This window comes from Macrotis lagotis, chromosome 4, assembly GCF_037893015.1.
Source record: "Macrotis lagotis isolate mMagLag1 chromosome 4, bilby.v1.9.chrom.fasta, whole genome shotgun sequence".
Classification (NCBI taxonomy): domain Eukaryota; kingdom Metazoa; phylum Chordata; class Mammalia; order Peramelemorphia; family Peramelidae; genus Macrotis; species Macrotis lagotis.
The window spans coordinates 15,059,432-15,079,843 of NC_133661.1; the positions used below are offsets into that span (position 1 = coordinate 15,059,432).

Here is a 20,412-nt window from a genome sequence, read left to right on the forward strand (position 1 = left end):
GAGAAAAATCTGACATTTTTTCAAAATATTTGTAGTGGCACAGAATTCGAAATTGAGGGGATGCCCATCAATTGGGGAATGGCTGAATCAACTATATAAAGGTTAGGAAGTACTATTGTTCCATAAGAAACCATGAATGGTCACACCATAGGGAAGTATGGAAAGAATTATAGGAACTGATGCTGAGCAAAGGGAGGAGAACCAAGGGACAACCACATGAACAACAATATTGTGAGTTGATCAAATATGACAGATGCAGCTCCGAGATCTAGGAGAACCCTGGAAAACCTGTTAGTAGACAATGCTGTCCACATCCAGACAAAGAAAAAAACAAAGCACCCACCCCCAACCCTACAGAATCTGAATGAATACTATGTTCATTTTTCAAACATTTCTCCTATGTTTGTCCTTCCTAACCCCTTTTCTTTTCCCTTTATTCTAATTCCTCATGCAGAAATTGACTAATAGGTAAATATGTTAAATGCAAATAAATGTACATGTATAAAGTTCACTAGACTGTGCTGCTGTGGGAGGTGGGTGGAAGAAAATCATCTAACATACTTATGGATGTGGATGAATGTTTAAAAGCTTTCATATCATGCAAATGGAAAAATAAAATAAAATATCAATAAGGGAAAATGAAAATTGTGTGTGTGAAAATTGAGTGTGAATGAAATAGTGTCAGAAATCATTTCTTACTCCAAAGCTAGAATAGTATGATAACAGCTTTTGTAGAGAGGGAACTGAGGTTTAGCATAGTTAGAACATCTCTCTGAGTTTGGGGGATGGGATGAGAGGTTGACTGCAAATTTCAAGACCAGTACTCTTTCTAGTGTACCACACTGGAAAGGAGAACATTATGCCCAGTAGTCACAAATATATTGCTCTGCTTCTTTATTGCATTTTATTTGTACGGAATTATGTAAGCCATGTGGAACCCCATAATGTTGGGGACATCTACAGTTCTTTCCCAAATAACCAGCTCATATTATTGATACCAATGTATTAGAATGGGTGAAAAGATATGGAAAATGCATTTAAATTCTGATTTTAACTATTAAATTTTTTTCTTATAGTCTAATTGAGCAAGCATCTTGTACATTAATCACTTATTCAGAAACTGCCCCCAATTGTTGTGCTTCTAATGATCATAGATGGCTTCTCTGAAATCCACCAGTAATAATCCACATTGAATCTCAGAGAATATATGGAATCAAAACATAAGGACTCAAGCAAGTTACTCAAGAAGGTAAAGTCAGTGGCTTATTAAGTTGCATCTATTGGGATTTTTTGGATTTATTCATTTTAAATTTCTTTTTTCTTTTTTTTTCTTTTTTTCCCCCCACAAGGCAATGGGGTTAAGTGCCTTGTCCAAGACCACACAGCTAGGTAATTATTGTCTGAGGCCGGATTTGTTACTCCTGACTCCAGGGCCAGTACTCTATTCACTGCACCACCTCGCTGCCCCTATTCACTTTAATTTTCAACAAACAGCCCAATCTCCTAGAAGGCCAGACTTGGCAGGGAACTTTGTGTTCATCTAGCTTAATTCTCAGTAGAGAAGACTCAAGATCAGAGCGGAAAAATGACTTGCTTGAAATCATGAATCATAGATTAGATTTCCAAGTAGAAGGAGACTAAGATCAGCTGACCAAATTCTTTGACTTTATAGATGAGGAGACTTAGGTTTCCAGAGGGCAGAGGATTTACCTAGGGTCAATATCATAGATTTAGGGTTAGAAGAGAGCATGGAGACCATTGAATCCAATTTACTCATTGTACAGATGGGAGAACTGAGATTCAGAAACATATATCTTGGATTCAGAACTCTGACGTAGGTCATCTAGACTAATTCTTTCATTTTCCAGATGAGCATATTGAGGGAGAAGTAACTTTCGTACAATTTAAAATTTAATCCAGGTACTCCATATTCAAAGATTCTTTCATTATCCATATCTCCTTATTTATTCAATTCTTTATGACCCCATAATTGCTGCTTTTGCCTCTTCAGATTTTTTTCCCCTTTTAATTCAAATCAGGCCAGTGGCTTTATTTAGCATGAGCCTCCAGAAAATGAAGGCACCTTCGAAACAAACACTGGGATCTAGCATGAGTCATTTTATAGAAACATCAACCTTTTTCTTCCTAATTTTTCACAGTGTCTTTTTATTCTTCCATCAGAGAACATAAATTTACAAATAAAATTTCATACGCCTACCAGTCACACACACCAGAGTCATGCACAATTAAAAATGGAAGGCTTACTTTCTCCTCTGAATTATAAGTAGTTCTGTTTAAATATGCACATATGCCTCCTTAAATAAAGGGCTCTGAGATGGAGGCTTTGAATCTCATTAGAAATCTATGAAGCAAGACTCATAAATGGCTAGCTTTGTCTTGTTTTGACAACTGGATCTATATTGTTTTTAATGTAATTTTGATTTTAAAGTAATAATGTGATACTGTAGTGCCAGAAGATTTTTCTGGACTTTCAGTAGAACTATGGAAGTCTGAATTATCAGGGTGGAGGGGGGGATGCATCATGGCTCTGCAGTTAGACACCTGGTTTCTAATGTGCCACTTACAATCTCCATAACCTTGGACAAATACTCCCTCAGTTTACACAATTGTAAGTGAAAGGTTTGGCCCAGATGACCCTTGATATTCTTTCAAACTCTAAATCTTTGAGTCTATCCATGTCTTCTAGAGTCCCTCCTGGATTGTCCATCTTCTCATTTTATAATTGAGGAAGGAGAAATTAATCCACAATTCTTACATTCCATCCAACAATTAGACCCCCTATTTTATAACCCTATGCTCTTATCACTTACACTACTTAATCATCTCATTTTAAAAAGAATTTTGATTCATTTTACAATAACTTTTTTAATCTTTGGATTTAGCTCAAGAAAATTTATTCTAGCTAGCATTTCTTTAGTACGTTGAGGTTTTCAAAGGACAATACAAATATAATCACCTTCTCCTTCCTCCCCCCACCCCTGATAGTCCTGGGAGGGAGGTCAACACAAATATTATTATCAATTTGTGGATGAGAAACTGAGGCAGACAGATGGTAAAAATAGTAAGTGTCTAAGCCAGAATTTGAAAGCAGTTTTTCCTGACTCCAAACCCAATAAAACATACTTTATCCTACCTAGCTGTAGGAGTATTTTATTAACCCCATATTATGGAATTGGCTTAAGTATCAGGGATACAGAGATAAGAATCCCCTCAAGTAGCTAATATTATATCACTATATTTTCTTTGAATTCTGACATGTGGTAAATCCCATCACCTCTCTTTACCTCTGTTTCCTCATGAATGAAATGGTGATAATCATATGTATAATACCTACTTTACAGAGTTGGTTTGAGTTTCAAATGAGGTATATAAAGGATTTTGCAAAATTCCTAATAAATGTCAGTTATCATTATTGCCAAGAATATCACGTTAGCGTAACACGATATAGTTAGTAATATACTATGAGGATTGTGGATTTTAAATGAAAAGTCATTAATAGGGGGGAAGATAACTTAGAAGAGCAGAATCTCAAGTTATTGCCTACAAGCAAACGAACAGGGAAGGGATAATGATCATTTTATCCTTTTGTGAGGTTAGATCATGATTCTGAATGGTTCAAAGTCATGGAATACCAAGATCTTTCATAGTCAAAGTTAAAGATCATCAGGAAGAATTCTCAAAGTACATGGACACACAATGTCAGGTACAAGAGAGATGGTGTCAAAGATGTCATCAGAAGTGTGTGGGGCAAGAAAAGGAAATGGGTCAGCCATGTGGCAAGAATAAAGGAAAACTGATGACCACCCCATGTGTTTCCTGCTATCTTAAGTGCCAAAGCACCTGGTGCTGATTCTATTCCAGCTGAGATCTACAAAGTGGGGGGGGGGGCTCCATTGTCTATTCAAAAACTGGCTGAAATTTTCTAGGTTATATGACACAAAGAGATTGTCCCCCAAGAATTCAAGGATGCTCCCGTTGTCCATCCCTATAAAGGTAAAGGGAATAAATTGTCCTGTGACAGTCACAGGGGTATTTCTCTTTTAGTCATTGCTGGTAAGATTCTTGTCAATAGACTGATCCTTCACCTGGAAGTTGGTCATTTCCCTGAGAGCCAGTGTGGCTTCAAAAAGGGTTCAGGAATAATTGATATGGTGTTTACTGCCCAGAAACTCCAGGAAAAATGCCAGGAACAGCCCAAGGGGCTGTATGTCCATGTCATACTTATTTTAGAGAGAAATCATATCCTTAAGGAAAAAAAAAGTATAAGCAATAGTAAAATTACATAAAAAGATAACAGCTATTTTTTAAGTTAAAGGTAATAAATAGTTTTTGGTCTTTGTTTAAATGCCTCAATTCTTCCTCTGGATACAGATGGTATTCTCAATCACAGATAGCTCAAAATTGTCCCTTATTGTTGCACTGATGGAATGCCTCTAGCCTATCCCCATCACATATAATGCTTGTTGATGGTTTCAGATAGATACCGCTTATCATTCTAAGGAACAATCCATTTATTCCTAAACTCTTTAGTGTTTGTAGTAGGAATGGGTGCTATATTTTGTCAAAAGCGTTTTCAGCATCTATTGATATAATCACATGATTTCTAATAGGTTTGTTATTGATAAAATTAATTATACTAACAGTTTCCTAATAGTGAACCAAACTTACATTCTTGGGATAAATAGTGATAACCTGTTGTAATCGTTTTACTAAGATTTTATTTAAGATTTTTGCATCTGAATTCATTAGGGAGATAGGTCTATAATTTAATTTTCTGTTTCAACTCTTCCTGGTATCAGCACCCTATTGGTGTCATAGAAAGAGTTAGGCAGAGTGCCATCTTTGCCTATTTTCCCAAAGAGTTTATAGAGAATTGGAACCAATTGTTCCTCAATTTTTTTTAAGGTTTTTGCAAGGCAGTGGGGTTAAGTGACTTGCCCAAAGCCACATAGCTAGGTAATTATTAAGTGTCTGAGGCTACATTTGAACTCAGGTATTCCTGACTCCAGGGCTGGTGCAGTATCCACTGTGTCACCTAGCTGCCCCGGGTCCTTAAATGTTTGATAGAATTCACTTGTGAATCCATCTGGCCCCCTAGAAAGTTCAATGATGGCTTGTTGAATTTCTTTTTCTGAGATAGGGTTATTTAGGTATTTAATCTCCTTTTCAATTAACCTGGGCAACTTATATTTTTGTAAATATTCATCCATTTCACTTAGATTATCAAATTTATTGGCATAGAGTTGGGCAAAATAATTCTGAATAATTAATTTCATCCTCATTGGTGGTGAGTTCACCTTTTTCATTTTTGATAATAGCAATTTGGTCATCTTTCTTTTTTAAATCAAATTGACCAGAGGGTTATGAATTTTATTGTTTTTTTAAAAAAACCAACTCTTTGTTCAATAGTTTTCTTGCTTTCGATTTTATTAATTTCTCCTTTAATTTTTAGAATTTCCAATTTGGTATTTAATTGAGGGTTTTTACTTTGTTCTTTCTCTAACTTTTTAGATGTATATTTAGTTCATTGATTTCCTCTTTCTCTAATTTATTCATGTAAGCATTTTAAGATATAATATATCCCCTGACAGCTACCTTGAGTGAATCCCATAGGTTTTGGTATGTTGTTTCATTATTCTTATTATCTAGGATGAAATAATTAATTCTTTCTATAATTTATTTTTTGATCCACTCATTCTTTAAAATGAGGTTATTTAGTTTCCAGTTAGTTTTGAGTCTATATCTCCCTGGTCCAATATTGCATATGAGTTTTATTGCATTATGATCTGAGAAAGATGTATTCACTATTTCTGCCTTTCTGCAATTGCTCATTAGGTTTTTATGCCCTAGTATATGGTCAATTTTTGTTTAAGTGTCATGTACTGCAGGAAAAAAAGTATATTCCTTTCTATCCTCATTCAATTTCCTCCATACATCTATCATATCTAGGTTTTCTAACAATCTATTTACCTCCTTAACTTCCTTCTTGTTTATTTTATGATTAGATTTATCTGAATCTGAGAGTAGGAGGTTGAGCATACATATTTTTTTTTTTAAAAAGCAAGCTCTGTTCTAGACCTGTTGTCATATGCTAGAATGATTGGTTCTTTTCCTTCATTATTGAAGAAGACCGAAATGACATCTATATAATTTCAGACAAATTACATTGAACTATGGTTGATCAGACTAACATGAACTCAGAATGCTCTACCACGGGTTGAGCACAAATAGTCCATGTGAACCCTGGGGTGGATACTCTAAACTTTCATATGTCACGTCTCATTTGAGCTGCTTCCATTCTGCTTCTTCCTAGAGCACAGTCTCCTCTCTAATGAGGGTACACCATGCTGGCAGGTCCTCTACCAGGATCTGCCAAGCTGTAAAATCAATTCTAAAATTCTTCAATGAGACCTTCAGGGTGTTCTGGTATTGCTTCTTCTGACCCCCTTGTGAGCACTTGCCCTTTATGTTCTACATAAAATAGGCTTTTTTTTTGGCCAAGCCTGCATCTGGCATTCTAACAATATGTCCAGCCCATCATAGTTGTACTCTCTTTTAGTAATGTTGGAATGCTGGGTAGTTCAGGTTGAGAAAGAACCTATGTCTGGCATCTTCTCCTGCCAGATGATCTGTGCAATCTTCCTAAAACAATTTAAATGAAAGCAGTACAGTTTCCTTCCATGGTGTTGGCAAACTATCTGAGTTTCACAGGCATATAGCAATGAGGTCAACACAACGCATCTGCAGACCTTCAGTTTGGGAGTCAGTCTAATACCTCTTTTCTTCTACACTTTCTTTTGGAGCTTCCCAAATACTGAGTCTGGCAATGCATGTGTCAACCTCATTATCAATGTGTACCTCCTTGGAAAAGAGGTGTTTGGGTCTCTTTTTGAAATAATGTGCTGAAATTCAATAAAAATTAGTAGGATTGCAAAGGAAAACTGATTAAAAAGAGTTAATAAAATATGTTTAAAAAGTTCATGGATCACAGATGAAGATCACCTACCCTAGAGAAGATCTAAGGATACTCAGTGAAGCCCTTGTGGAGGATTTCAGGGAAGGCCTAGGAAAGAATTAAGAGAAGATGGGCTACAACCTGTATCCTTGGACAAATTGTCTTCAGTAATGAGATCACAGATCTGTCAAATATAAAAAGGGGTCAAGGAAAAATCTGTCTTTGGTCCAGTGTCCTGAACTTTTGTTTTCCAAAGTTATGAGAGCCTAGATTTACAGATCAAATGCTTGAGTAAGGCAGTCCCTATCTACAGTGTGGGTGTTCCCGCTAATGACTTGTTGAAATCTTAACAAGTCTTTGAGTTTTTGATGTCAGCAAAGAAAGCATCACTTCCTAATGATTTTCAATTTTTCCCATATACTTTCAGTGTTGAACTTATGAGAAAACTCCATTTAGAAAAAGAAAAGGTCAAATGATCATGGATTTAGAAGTGGGAGGAAAATAGGAGGACATTGAGAAGAAACTGATGAGAAAATGCCATAAAAAGGTCATATGGGGGGCAGCTAGGTGGCAGCCTTGGAGTCAGGAATACCTGAGTTCAATTCTGGCCTCAGACACTTAATAATCACCTAGCTGTGTGGCCTTGGGCGAACCACTTAACCCCATTGCCTTACAAAAAAAAAGGTCATATGATCATAGATTTAGAACTAGGAGAAAAATTGAAGGAAATTGAGTCAAAATTCTTAACTTTTACATATATGGAAATTGAAGTTCACAGAGAGATGGAATTGGAATCCAAGTCTTCCTGACTCCAAGTTGAACTCCTTATCAGTGCATCACACTGCCTCTCTCAGATCAGTTGGAGCATTAATATAGTTATCATTCAAGAGTTTCATACTGCATCCAATTAAGGAAAGATAATGAAGAAGGAAGCTCCTGCAATGACAAGGTTGATATCCAATGTCTGAATGAATCAAGTTTTCTAAAAAAGGTAGGATTTTGCATACAGATTTGACTTCATCATAATTCAACTTTGTTCCAGAACTCATGAGAGTAGTCATTAATATCCGATGAAGGTCACACAAGATGAATGAATGTGTTTCACAGACTGTGGGATAAGCTTCTTATAGCGTAGTATGCTTATCAGGTACTGAAAAGGGAAGGCATCAAACTGAACAGCAAAGTTATTGCAAAAGAGTTATCATAAAAACTCAATTTAAGTTAAGATGATTATATTTCATAATGAAAGCATTGAACCAGGCAACCACTTACCCTCTTATAAGATCCCCTTAGCATAGAGACTTTTCTGGAACTCACTCTTGGTAACCAACATTAAAAGGAAATGATTAAATAATGCCCCTATAGTGCAGGTGAGTGAATGAAAGCTGAACCCTTTAATTTTTTAACAATAGAAATCTGTATTTTCCCTTACACTACTTAAATACTCAAAATGGAAATAGAAATATTCGTGGGGTAATTAGTGTCAAAAAAATCTATGAAGGCCACCAGAAGTTATACCTGATCTCATTCCAAAACCTGTTGATTCACTTAGTATTTGTCTCTACCCTCAAAAGATTTTGACAAAATAGGTAAAGAAGGAACTCTGCCAAATTCCTTCTATGGCATCAATATTATGCTGATACCTAAATCAGGAAGAGTCAAAATCAGGAAGAATCAAAACAGAGAAAGAAAATTATAGACCAATTTCCCTAATGAATATGATGTAAAAAGTTTAAATAATATATTACCAAAGCGATTACAGCAAGTTATCACTAGCATAATACATGAGGACCAAGCAGGATTTGTCCCAGGAATGTAGGTGGGAAAACTATCTGCATAATCGACCATATTAATATGAAACCTAAAAGAAATTATATGATTTTTCAATAGATGCTGAAAAGTTTTTGATAAAATATAGTACCCCTTCCAGCTAAAACACCAGAGAGCAAAGGCATGAAAGGAGTGTTCCTTAAAAAGATAAGCAGTATCTATCTGAAATCATCCACAAACATTATTTGCAATGGGGATAACTTAGAAGCAGTTCCAGTAAGATCTGGGATGAAACATGAATGCCCATTGTCACTAGCATTCAATATTGTATTAGAAATGTTAGCTTCAGGAATAAGAGAAGAAAAAGACATTGAAGTAATCAGAATTGGTATAGAGGAAACAAAGCTCTCAATCTTTGCAGATGACATGATAAGAGAACCCTAGAAAATCATCTAAAAACTACTGGAAACAATTAGCAATTTTAGCAAAGTCGCAGGATGTAAAATAAACCCACATGAAATCACCAGCATTTCTATATATTACTATTTATATTACTACAGCTTGGAAGAAGATAGAAAGAGATAGAAAGATTAATTCCATTTAAAATAACTTCAGATAACATAAAAACTTGGGAGTTTACTTGCCAAGGCAGACTTAGAAATTTTATAAAAAAACTACTATAAAATACTTCACATAAATCAAATTAAATCTGAATAACTGGGTAAATATTAATTACCTATGGGTAGACCAAACTAATATACAACCTAAATTAAATAACTTATTTGCTGTCATACCAATTAAATGTCTAAAAAATTACTTTAGTATGCTAGAAAAATTAGAAACTAAATTCATGTGGAGAAACAAGAGGTCAATAATATCATGGGAATTAATGAGAAAAAAATACAAAGGAAGGCAGCCTAGCCCTACCAGATCTACAATTCTATTATAAAGCATCAGTCATCAAAACTGTCTGGTACTGGCTAAGAAATAGAGTGGTGGATCCGTGGAATAGACTAGATGCAAAAAAGACAGCAGGAAATGACTATGGTAACCTATTATTTGATCAACTCAAAGATTTTCTGGGATAAACTCACTCTGATAAAAACTGCTGGGAAAACTGGAAGAGAGTATCGCAGAAACTAGGCAAAGAGCCAACATCTCACACCCTATACCGAGATAAGATCGAAATGGGTGCAGGATTTCGACAAAAAAGGTAATATTATAAGCCAATTAGGAGAATAAGGAAGAGTTTACTTGTCAGATCCTCTATAGAAAGGAGAGTAGTTTATGACCAGAGAAGGTGTAGAGACCATTATAATAAACAAACTGAATAGTTTTGATTACATTAAATTAAAAAGTTTTTGCACAAACTGAACCACTGCAACTAAGATTAAAAGGAATGCAGTAAGTTGGAAAACAACGTTTACAATTTGTGTTTCTGACAATTCATTTCCAATTCATTTCATATGTAGAGAATTGAGTCCAATTTATAAAAAAATACAACCCCAAAACAAGTTATTTCCCAATTGAAAAATGGTCAAAGAATATGGAAAGATAATTCTCAGACAAGAAATCAAAGCTATCTCTAGTCACATGAAAAATTGCTCTAAATAGGGGCAGTGAGGCAGCACAGTGGATAGAGCACTGGACCTGGAGTCAGAAGGACCTGAGTTCAAATGTGACCCCAGATCCTTAGTAATTACCTAGCCGTGTGATCTTGGGCAAGTCATTCTTAACCCATTGCCTTAAATAAATTAATAAATTTTTTTAAATTGCTCTAAATCACTACTGATTAGAGAAATTCAATTTAAAACATCTCTGAGGTACCACCCTTACAACTCTTAGATGGTCCAGTATGACCAGAAAAGAAAATGATTAATGTTGGAGGGGAAGTGGGAAAACTGGGATACTAATGCATTGTTTTTTAATGTTTTTTTTTTTTTTTAGTTTTTTGCAAGGCAAATGGGGTTAAGTGGCTTGCCCAAGGCCACGCGGCTAGGTAATTATTAAGTGTCTGAGGTCGGATTCGAACTCAGGTACTCCTGACTCCAGGGCCAGTGCTTTATCCACTGCGCCACCTAGCTGCCACCTAGCTGCCCCCTAATGCATTGTTGATGGATCCAACCTTTCTGGAGAACAATTTGGAATTATGCTTAAAGGATAATAAAACTGCACATACCTTTGATCCAGCAATACCACTACTAGGTCTGTACCCTGAAGAGATCATGAAAAGGGTAAAAATCCCACAAGTACAATAGTATTCATAGCAGTTCTTTTTGTAGTGGCAAAAAATTGGAAATTGAGGAAATGTCCATCAGTTGGGGAATGGCTAAACAAGCTGTGGTATATGAATGTGATAGAAACCTATTATTCTATTAGAAACCAGGAAGGATGGGAATTCAGAGAAGCCTCGAAAGATTTGTATGAAACAATACTGAAATCAGAAAAAAACATCATATGTATTAATAACAACATGGGACATCGCTCAACCATGATGGACTTGTTCATTTCAGCAGTAAAATAATCAAAGGCAATTTTAAAAGACTTGTTATAGAAAATCCTATCCATATCCAGAGAAGGAACTGTGGAATTTAAATGAAGTTGATAACTTATCTTCCGTTTTTAAAAGTTGGATTATAATGTCACCTTTTTTCTAGTTAAGGTTTTCTTGCTTTCGTTTGGATCTGATTCTTCTCTCACAACATGTTCAATACTTGTCTATGTTTAGTATGGTTATAAATATAGAGTTTATATCAGATTGCTTTCTATTAGAGGTAGTGGGAGGGAGGGGAGAAGTTGTAAACCTCAAAACCTTGCCAATAAAATGATTGGTTAAAACTTCCATTGCATGTACCTATAAACAAACAAATAAATAAAATATTTAAACTAAAAAAAAAAGTAAATAAAGTGTCAGCTCCTAATAGAGGCTTTTTCTTATTCCCCTAGAAAAATTAATCTGTATTCATTTTTTTGTAGATTGTGTGTGTATTTTTGTATATACTTTTTTTATTCTCCTCTTCCATCATGGTAGCATCTAAGCTTTTGGAGGTCAGAGGTACATTTGTTTTTGTCTTTTTATTCCTAAAACCTAAATCCTATATGACATATAGGAAATAATTTATAAACATATATTGAATTGTGTTTAAAAGTGAATAAAGAAGTATTGAGTTTTCTCTAATAGATCTGTGATTCCATTCATTCAATAAACATAACAAGTGCCAACTTGACAGGGGCTAGCCTCACACAGATAAAGCATAAAAATGACTTGGTGCTCATGGAGCTGAAAGGATGGAATAGATACCTAAGGCAAAGTCATTTTGGTGGCAGATATCAGTGGCAACTGTGGAATGTGAGGTCAAGCCTTGCTCACCTAGAAGGAAACACTAGAGCTGACGTGTGTGCTCTAAACATACTTCTATTTTTCAGTTTGTTCTCTGCATGCACATTAACATCTTTTTTTATGTCCTTTATAGTTAATTTGGCTATTTATAATAGTCCAAATAACTTAAAACATTTCATATGCTCCTGGTTCTGCTTATTTGGTGCAAGTGTCCTCGATTAAACTCATTATTTCTTACAGCACAGTAAAATTCCATCACATTCATATAGCACGACTAAATCAACCGTTCCCTAATTGATGGGCACCCCTGAAATTTCCAGTTCCTTGCCACCACAAAGACAGCTGTGACAAATTTTTAAGTACATGTAGGTTCTTTTCCTTTTCCCCCTGGTCATATTTGGAAATAGACTTTCAGTAGTATGGCTGGGTCAGAGATAGCTTAATAACTTTCTGGTCATAATTAAAGATTGTTTTCCAAAAGAAGGGGATAAATTCAAAATGGAATGATATTTTTAAAATACATCATCAAGCATTTGTAGATACAAATGTAGCAGGCACTGCGTTATGATCACAAAAGAAGGCAGTCACTGAGATGGAATTATAAAAATTTAAAATCAATTCAGAGACACAAAATTAAGAACCCTTACCCTAGAAGATTCATCATATGAAAATTATAATAATAGGTACTATAGATTAAAGTCAAAATGGAAAAAAAATAATTTTGTCTTCACAGATTATTGGAATCTACTCAATGGACCACCCTCCAGTACTGGGTGGGCTCACTAAACAACATGAATTCCTTTTTAAGAATCAGGAGGAGAGCAAAAATGAACTATTTGTAAATTCCATTTGAAGCATTACACAAATTAAAGGCTGATTTTTGCTGAGAGAATTCAGTTAATATGCAAATATCAGAGACCAAAGAATGGAGAGTCTATTTGAGTTTCAAAGCTGACTTCCCAGCAAGGGGACACTTCTAAGTTGTAAATATCTTGTGATGACATAGATTTAGAGTTCAAAGGGTCTTTAATGGTTCTTGATTCCAATTCTCTTAATTCATTGGTAAAGAAGAGAGACCCAGGGAAACAGTCTTGCCCAAAGTTACCATAGCAGTTAATGGTAGGACAAAAGCTTAAGGCAAGTTTCTCTGATTACAAACCTTTCCTTTCATTTCACAAATGTATAGAGCAAGCACCAAAAAACATGGATCCTAGGAATTGACCTTTGAAGCCATCTGGGTTAACTGAATCATTTTAAAGAAGAGGAAACTAGGCAAGAGAGTTGAAAAAGCTTGCCCAAACTAGAGGTAGAATGTGATAAGCAAACCCATCACACTGCCTCTCATACTCTTAGTTTGCTCTACTAATCTCCATAGGGTCAAAATATAGAAAAGTTATTGTTCTTTGAAAAAAAATAATTTGATCAAAATTTGTGGTTTTATTTGTTTTTAAATAAATAATTTTTTTTATTTTATTAATATGGGAAACTGTCTAAAAATTCCGGGTACTACTGCAGATTGGTAACTCCTTTGTAATTAATAGTTTTAGATCAGAGTACTCAGTGGCTTCCAATATGATACAGAACCAGTATTTTCTGGCATATTGATGTAAATTATCTTACAGAAGACTAGAGCATCTTCAGAAAAATCAAGACAAATCACATTTAAAAAAATCTTTTCAATTTCTCATAGTAAATATGGACATAATTATGTTTGTTGGTTTATTATAATATGGTAAAAGGTCAGAAGTGGTTTAGACTGTTCGTATTCAGGTCATTGTTCTCTTTTTTAACATTTTCTCTGGGTATATTCACTTCCTGAATATAACATATGTCCACCCACATAACCAAATAGATAATCCTCTGAAGAGATTTCAAGTTTCAAAAGAAGAAAAGCAATGAGGGTTTTGATATTAACACAAATATAATAATATATAAGAATCGAGCTCCACGGTGGAAAAAGGCAATCCAAGTCAATCTCAATTTACAGTTTACATCAAAAGGGTATTTAACATTCTCATTCTGGGGAAGTGCTCCACATTTGGAAGAATGTTTCCTTGTGTGAAAGGATTCAGTGTTATTCTTTTAAGAAATAGCTTAGGTCTATATTTAACCGGGGAAAGGTAGATTTTAATAAATGTTCAGGGAATTCCATTGATTTAGCATAGACCCATGGCCCGGGGAAATGCACCTAGCTTCTCTATGATTGTCTTTCCCTTATACAGACTTCAGTTGAAAATTTAAAATATGAATATATTAGAGGTATCAGAGAAAATGCAATCCCAGAAAAATTCCACATTAGCCCTTAAAATATATCTATGACCTTCCACAATTTTTACGTTATTTTTAAATAAGGTTTTTCACGTAGGGGAATAGATAGCCACTGTGCTTTCTTCCAAATCTGAGATTTAAGGATTCATTGCCTAATTGATTTAGGACTCGAATGGAACTGGGAGCTCACTAAATCCACCCCCCTTGGAAACTGCAGCGCAGAGACCTTAAGTGATTTGCTCAAGGTAACAGGAAATGAATGGCACCTCTGCCTCCAGGCTTCTGCAGCTAGGAAATTGCCTAGCCATAATTTACTATTCTTATTCCCATTTAAAACACATTCCAGGATTGTCTAGTCACAAAAGCACCAGATTAAGAGACTAATGACTTGAATTCAAGTACTGCTTCTTTCCCTCATTATTTATATAAGGATGGGTTTCCTAAGTCTTGAATTATTCCTCGGAAAAATGGGGATATTGTTACTTGTACTTTCTATAATTATAGGGTTGTTATAAAAGAAAAGCCTAACAGACTGTAAGCTTCTATAATTGTGTTAAACTACCACAATTTGCATCGCAAACTACCTTACACTCACATTAGCACCCATTCTCAAAACTCTGCTCTTTTCCCAGAAGGAAACTGAGGTTTAGAGAGTTTAAGTGATATTTCTAGAGTTACAGAGCAAGAAGGCATATGAAGAGAGACTCACAGATAATCAGGTTCAGTGTTCCTTCCACTCTACCTAGTTGCCTCTCTAAGGCATTATTAATTTGAGTATCAAATAAATTAATATTTTTTCATTATGTGAGCAATTTGATTTATCAAATTAATTCAAAACTTATGAAGCACATACTATTGTGAAGCATGGAGACATCGAAAATGAGTTTACTTTGAAAATAAAAAGTTACAGTTGACTCACTGAGATTTAGGAGCATCCTAATAAATTTAGAGCTTCAAGGAATATTCAGTCATTAATTTAATTCATTCATTTTACCCATGTTAGTACTGAGGTCCTAAAAGGTGACTGTTCAAGTCTCGATTTAAACCAATGCTCTTTGACTCCAAATCCAACATCAATGCCACAGAGCTATGCTGCCTCCTGAGGGCATTCATGTTTACTCTTTCTAGGCAAATGAATGCATACAAGAATTAATTTTCTTCACAATTAAATGCTTTCTGGTTTGTTTTGGTCTGCATTGTTAAATCAATATGGATAGCATTTCCTGCCATTTGTTCTCCTAAAATGCAAGAAAATTCAGTGTATGTGTGTGTGTGTGTGTGTGTGTGTGTGTATGGCACATGTGTGCATAGGTGGGGTGTGATGGGGTAACATGAGCAAACTAAACTTCACAACTGGTGATTTAAAAACAGCATTTTCATTGTTGAGGTGAAGAACAGACTTAAAAGTCAAATTTTCTAGTTATCTGTCTCTTGAGAAATGATGAATTCATGTGAATAGGCAATTTTCAGAAGAAGTCAAAGATATCTAGTCGTGAAAAAGTTTGGTAAACCACTGTTGAATAGAGACTCAGATTTCAATGACTCGGAGGCACTAACTGCAAATTCAATAGATTGGCTAAGATGATAGAAAAGGAAAATGACAAATGTTGAAGGGGATGTGGAAAAATAGGTGCACTGATGTAACATTAGGGGAGCTGTGAACGGATCAAACTATTATGGAGAACAATTTGGAACTACGTCTGAATGGCTATAAAACTGCACATGCATTTTGACCCAGCAATACCATTACTAGTATATCCCAAAGAGATCAAAGACATTTGAAAGGACCAATATGAAGGAAAAATATTTATAGGAGCAAAGATTTGGAAATTGAGAGAATTCTCATCAACAAGGACTTCAGGATCACTGAATTTTAGAGAATTGGAGAGGAGTAAGTTGTTTGAAGACCAGAAAGACAGGCAAGTCTATAAAGGGCCTTAAAAACCAAATGGAAGATTTTTTATTTGATCCAGGAGGTAATACGAAGTCACTGGGATTTACTGAAAGGTGGGTGGGTTGAAATGGACAGATATACTTCAAGAAGATAAATTTCATTTCTGAATGACTGATAGATTAGAATGGGAAGAGATGAACCAGGGGAACCTCTATTTCAATAATCCTGGTGTGAAGTTATGAGAGTCTGTACCACAGAGGTGGAGGAATCAGAGGAGGTATATTATGAAGGTGGACAAGATAGATTATGACAACAGTTGTGTATGGGGAGTGAGAGAGAGAGTAGTCCAGGATGACAGCTAGTTTGTAAACCTTGGCAATTATTTGGATGGTGGTACCCTCACCAGTAACAAGACACTTAGGAAGAGGTAAAGGATTGTTGAGGGGTAGATTATGAGTTCACATTTGAATTGACTGAGTTTAACGTACCTAGAGGACATTGGAAATAGGAGACTTAAAGTCTTGAGAGGTTAAAATTGGGCAAAATCCTCTAAGTCATCTGCATAGAAATCATAATGTAAACCTTGGCAACTGCTGAAAACAGTATTAGATGGAGAAGAGAAGAATGGCCAGAGAGACACAGGGACAAACACAGATATCGGGCATCTTCTTGATGAAGATCAAGCAAAGGAGAATCATGAGTGGTCAGACAGGAGGGTAATCAGGGAAGGGAAGTATAAAGAGAACTTCAGAGCTCAGCAGCACATATCCTAAAATTGGCATGATACAGATGAGATTAGCCTGGACCCTACACAAGGATGACATGCAAATTCATGAAGAGCGCTTAAGGAGAAGAGAATATGGAAGTGCAGAGTGTGAAAGGCAGCAGCAATATCGAGAAGGATGAGGACTGAGAATAGGCTATTAGATTAAGAGGCCATTAGTCACTTGGGAGAGAGAAGTTTTGGTTGAATGATGAGGTTGGTCAAAAGCAAGACTTCAAAGCGTTAAGAGAATGAGAAAAGAAAGAAATAGAGACATTGGTTGTAAACAGCTTTCACAAAGAAAAGAGGGATATAGACTAATAGTTAGCAGGGATGGAGGAATCAAGAGCCTTTTTTTAAAGGATGGCTTGATGGGTATGCTTGTAGGTAGTAGGAAAGTAATTACACAGGGGTAGATTTTAATATATCAAAGACAGATTTCTAAAGGGTTGATTACGTTCTGAATTGTTTTGTCTGCATAAAAGTATCACATTAATATTTCTCCAATTTAGGCAGTTAAAAAGTTAATTGAGGCTATTGCAGAAGTATTAGAAAAATTGCCATATTCATTAAGTTAAATAAGAATGAATTCAGGTCATAAGAAAGTTTTAAAAGATGTTTTTTATTGTAATTACAATATCTCTCTTTGTAGAACCTAATAATTAATTAGCCTGAGTCCTAATCAGAGAAAAAGACTAAAGGACTTATTCATTTTTAATTTTTGTGCATCTGTCTAGGTTACCAGCTTCTTTTTTGTCCCCAAAAGAAAAACAGAGTGACAGATCAGAAGGTATATAAGATGAAAAGTCAATAGATGTGGGTTCAAATCCTTCCATATTTACAGGTTGTACTTATATAATTTCTCAAAACTTCAGTCTATGAAGTGAAATTATTAACATCCATTTTCCAAAGTTCTTCAGAGCACAATCAAGCATTCTAGAAGGTTGACTTACTTTTGAGATTGCATGTATAGAGAATATAATTTAATGCATTGCCCAACTTGATTTGCATTCTTACAGGGCTCCTTATGAAAATGTACTACTGTATTGTTAATTTCAAAAATGTATACCCCATACAATTCCATGGTTCATTAGGGACTGAATTAAGACAATTAGCTATACCTAGAGGGAGTACACTCTAGGGCTGGAGAGCTTACCTCCGAGGCAGGAAATTTTGGTTTCAATCTTTCCTCTGATACAAACTCTTTACTTGACTGGACACAGCCTTTGAGGGCTCTAGGTAACGCTTTTAAGTCTTTGAGTCTAGAGTATAGATGCAGCAAGGATATCAATCTGCAATTCTAGAAAGCATTTCCTCAACCAGGAGTTATCTATTCTTGTGAAATTATGAATGTACTAACCTTATTGTTAAAATACTCAATCCTTGACATAGTAGAAGATACAGTGCTCACTAGAAACTTTTGTGCTTTTAATGCTATAAACTCCTGCCATGAATATTAATTGAGCACTGGACTTTCATTTACATCTCAGGTGTCTCATGGCACTGCAAGGATGAGTGACTTCTACATTGTTTCAGAGATAATATGTTTCAGAGGAAAGGCTTGACCTAACCATTAGGATAGACTGCCATTCAGGTGGGTAGATCTCATTATCCTAATGGTTCTACTTCATTGAATGAAAATTTCAGAATCTTTTATGACATCCAATGCCAAGAAGATGAAGGCGAAAAACACTATTACTTAGTAGTCCTTTATTTTCATTAGTTATCTTTAATTTTCATGATTCTAAGGCTGATTATAAAGTATGATACCATTAATTGTATCTGTAGGCAACAGAAGAGATTTTATTTCATACTTTGATTCATTAACTTGGGGAAAAGGTTGTTCAGTCTTCTCAAGATAGCTTGCTTTATAATAAAAAAAAGGAGAAGTGCCCTATACTTCATAAGTTTCTATTAATGATCCTTTTCTCTTTGGTCTCTGCTTCACTTTCTAGATTATAGTAGGATAATAAATTTTGTTCACATTTCCATCATTGTATGTCTATCTCATTCAATCTTTATTTCTCTAGCTTTATCTCCATTTCTATCACTTATCTTTAACTTTCTCTATCCTTTTCTCTTTTTTTCTTCTTTCTCCAAATTCTCTCTCTATTGTTCTATCATCAGTCTTCAACTCTTCTCTCCTTTATGCTTTACATATGTGCGTATGTACACTAGATTTCTTTCTCCAAGTTTATTCCTAAGTTCTATTGTATAAATAATTTTATCTCTCATATTTTTTAATTTATACCTATTATTCTAATTATCCTAAGAGCATTAGAATCTAGCAGCTAATCTAATCAAAGCTTATCTAGTGATGATTTATTAAAACTACAATGTGCCAGATGCTATGGTAAATGATGTCAATATGAAGACAAAATATGAAATATTCTCTAATCTCAAGTAATTTCCATTATGCTTGTATATCAAATATCTTAATAAACTTGGAGAAATATATTGGAAGAAGAAAAATGCTGCATTGAATAATCAGCAAATATCCATGTTGGAGATTGTTCATAAATTGAGTCTTTCAGGAAGCTAGGGTTTCTAAAGAAAGGAAGTGAAAAGGAAAAGCTATATTGACTTATGAACTGAGATTTAGAGCTGAAAGGGACCCGAGTGCCATCATATTCAACTCTTCTCCTTTCTCCTTTCTCCTTCTCCTTCTTCTTCTTCTTTACAAGAAAAGATACTTGAATGTTGGGAAGTTAAATGATAAGAATGATCAGCTTAGGGAGTAATAAATTGATTGGTTTGTCAGAAGCCTTGATTGTTTAAAGTTGAATATAAGGTATTGTAAACAGATTGGTGGAGAGAGGCTAGGTGGCTCAGTAGATAGAGCACTGTCCCTGGAGTCAGGAGTACCTGAGTTCAAATCTGCCCTCAGACACTTAATAGTTACCTAGTTGTGTGGCCTTGGGCAAGCCACTTAACCCCACTGCCTTGTAAAAGAAAAGAGTAAACAAACTGGAATAAAATTGGAAATGTTCTCTAGATCAGAAATCAGGAAGTTTCATTTTGTTCTAACTGCAATAGAAAGTAATGCAAAAGTTCTTAAAGCAGAAGAGATTTTGGAAGCTTATTTGGGTAGATACTCAGAATGGACTGGAATGGGAAGGTGTTGAATTTCAAGAGGTCAATTCCAGGGATGATATGATTACTTAGCTTAAAGAATCATCTAAAACTATAATGGTAATTCTGTGAATCAAACAGATGAAACATTTCTTATCTAAGTAGAATAAATTGGATTTATTGGATACAAGGTCTAAATTGTGGATGGTACTGAGTTAAAAGTCATACTGACTATCAGGACTGTGGGTACCCTCAATGTCTATAGGAAAGTTGAACCTAGTGGTTAACATAAGTATTGAATTGAACTTCCATTTGGTGATGTGAGATAG

The 20,412-nt window shown here is 35.1% G+C and overlaps 1 protein-coding gene and 1 non-coding gene across 4 annotated transcripts in view; one reads left to right on the forward strand and one right to left on the reverse strand.

Annotated features, from left to right (window-relative positions):
- PCDH15 (protocadherin related 15) overlaps positions 1 to 20,412 on the reverse strand; it is a 2,110,989-nt gene that overhangs the window by 79,278 nt on the left and 2,011,299 nt on the right. The gene's annotated exons all lie outside the window — the stretch shown is intronic.
- On the forward strand, positions 16,999 to 17,100 carry LOC141523158 (U6 spliceosomal RNA). Its single transcript, XR_012478360.1, has one exon. It is a non-coding gene; the product is annotated as a U6 spliceosomal RNA (small nuclear RNA).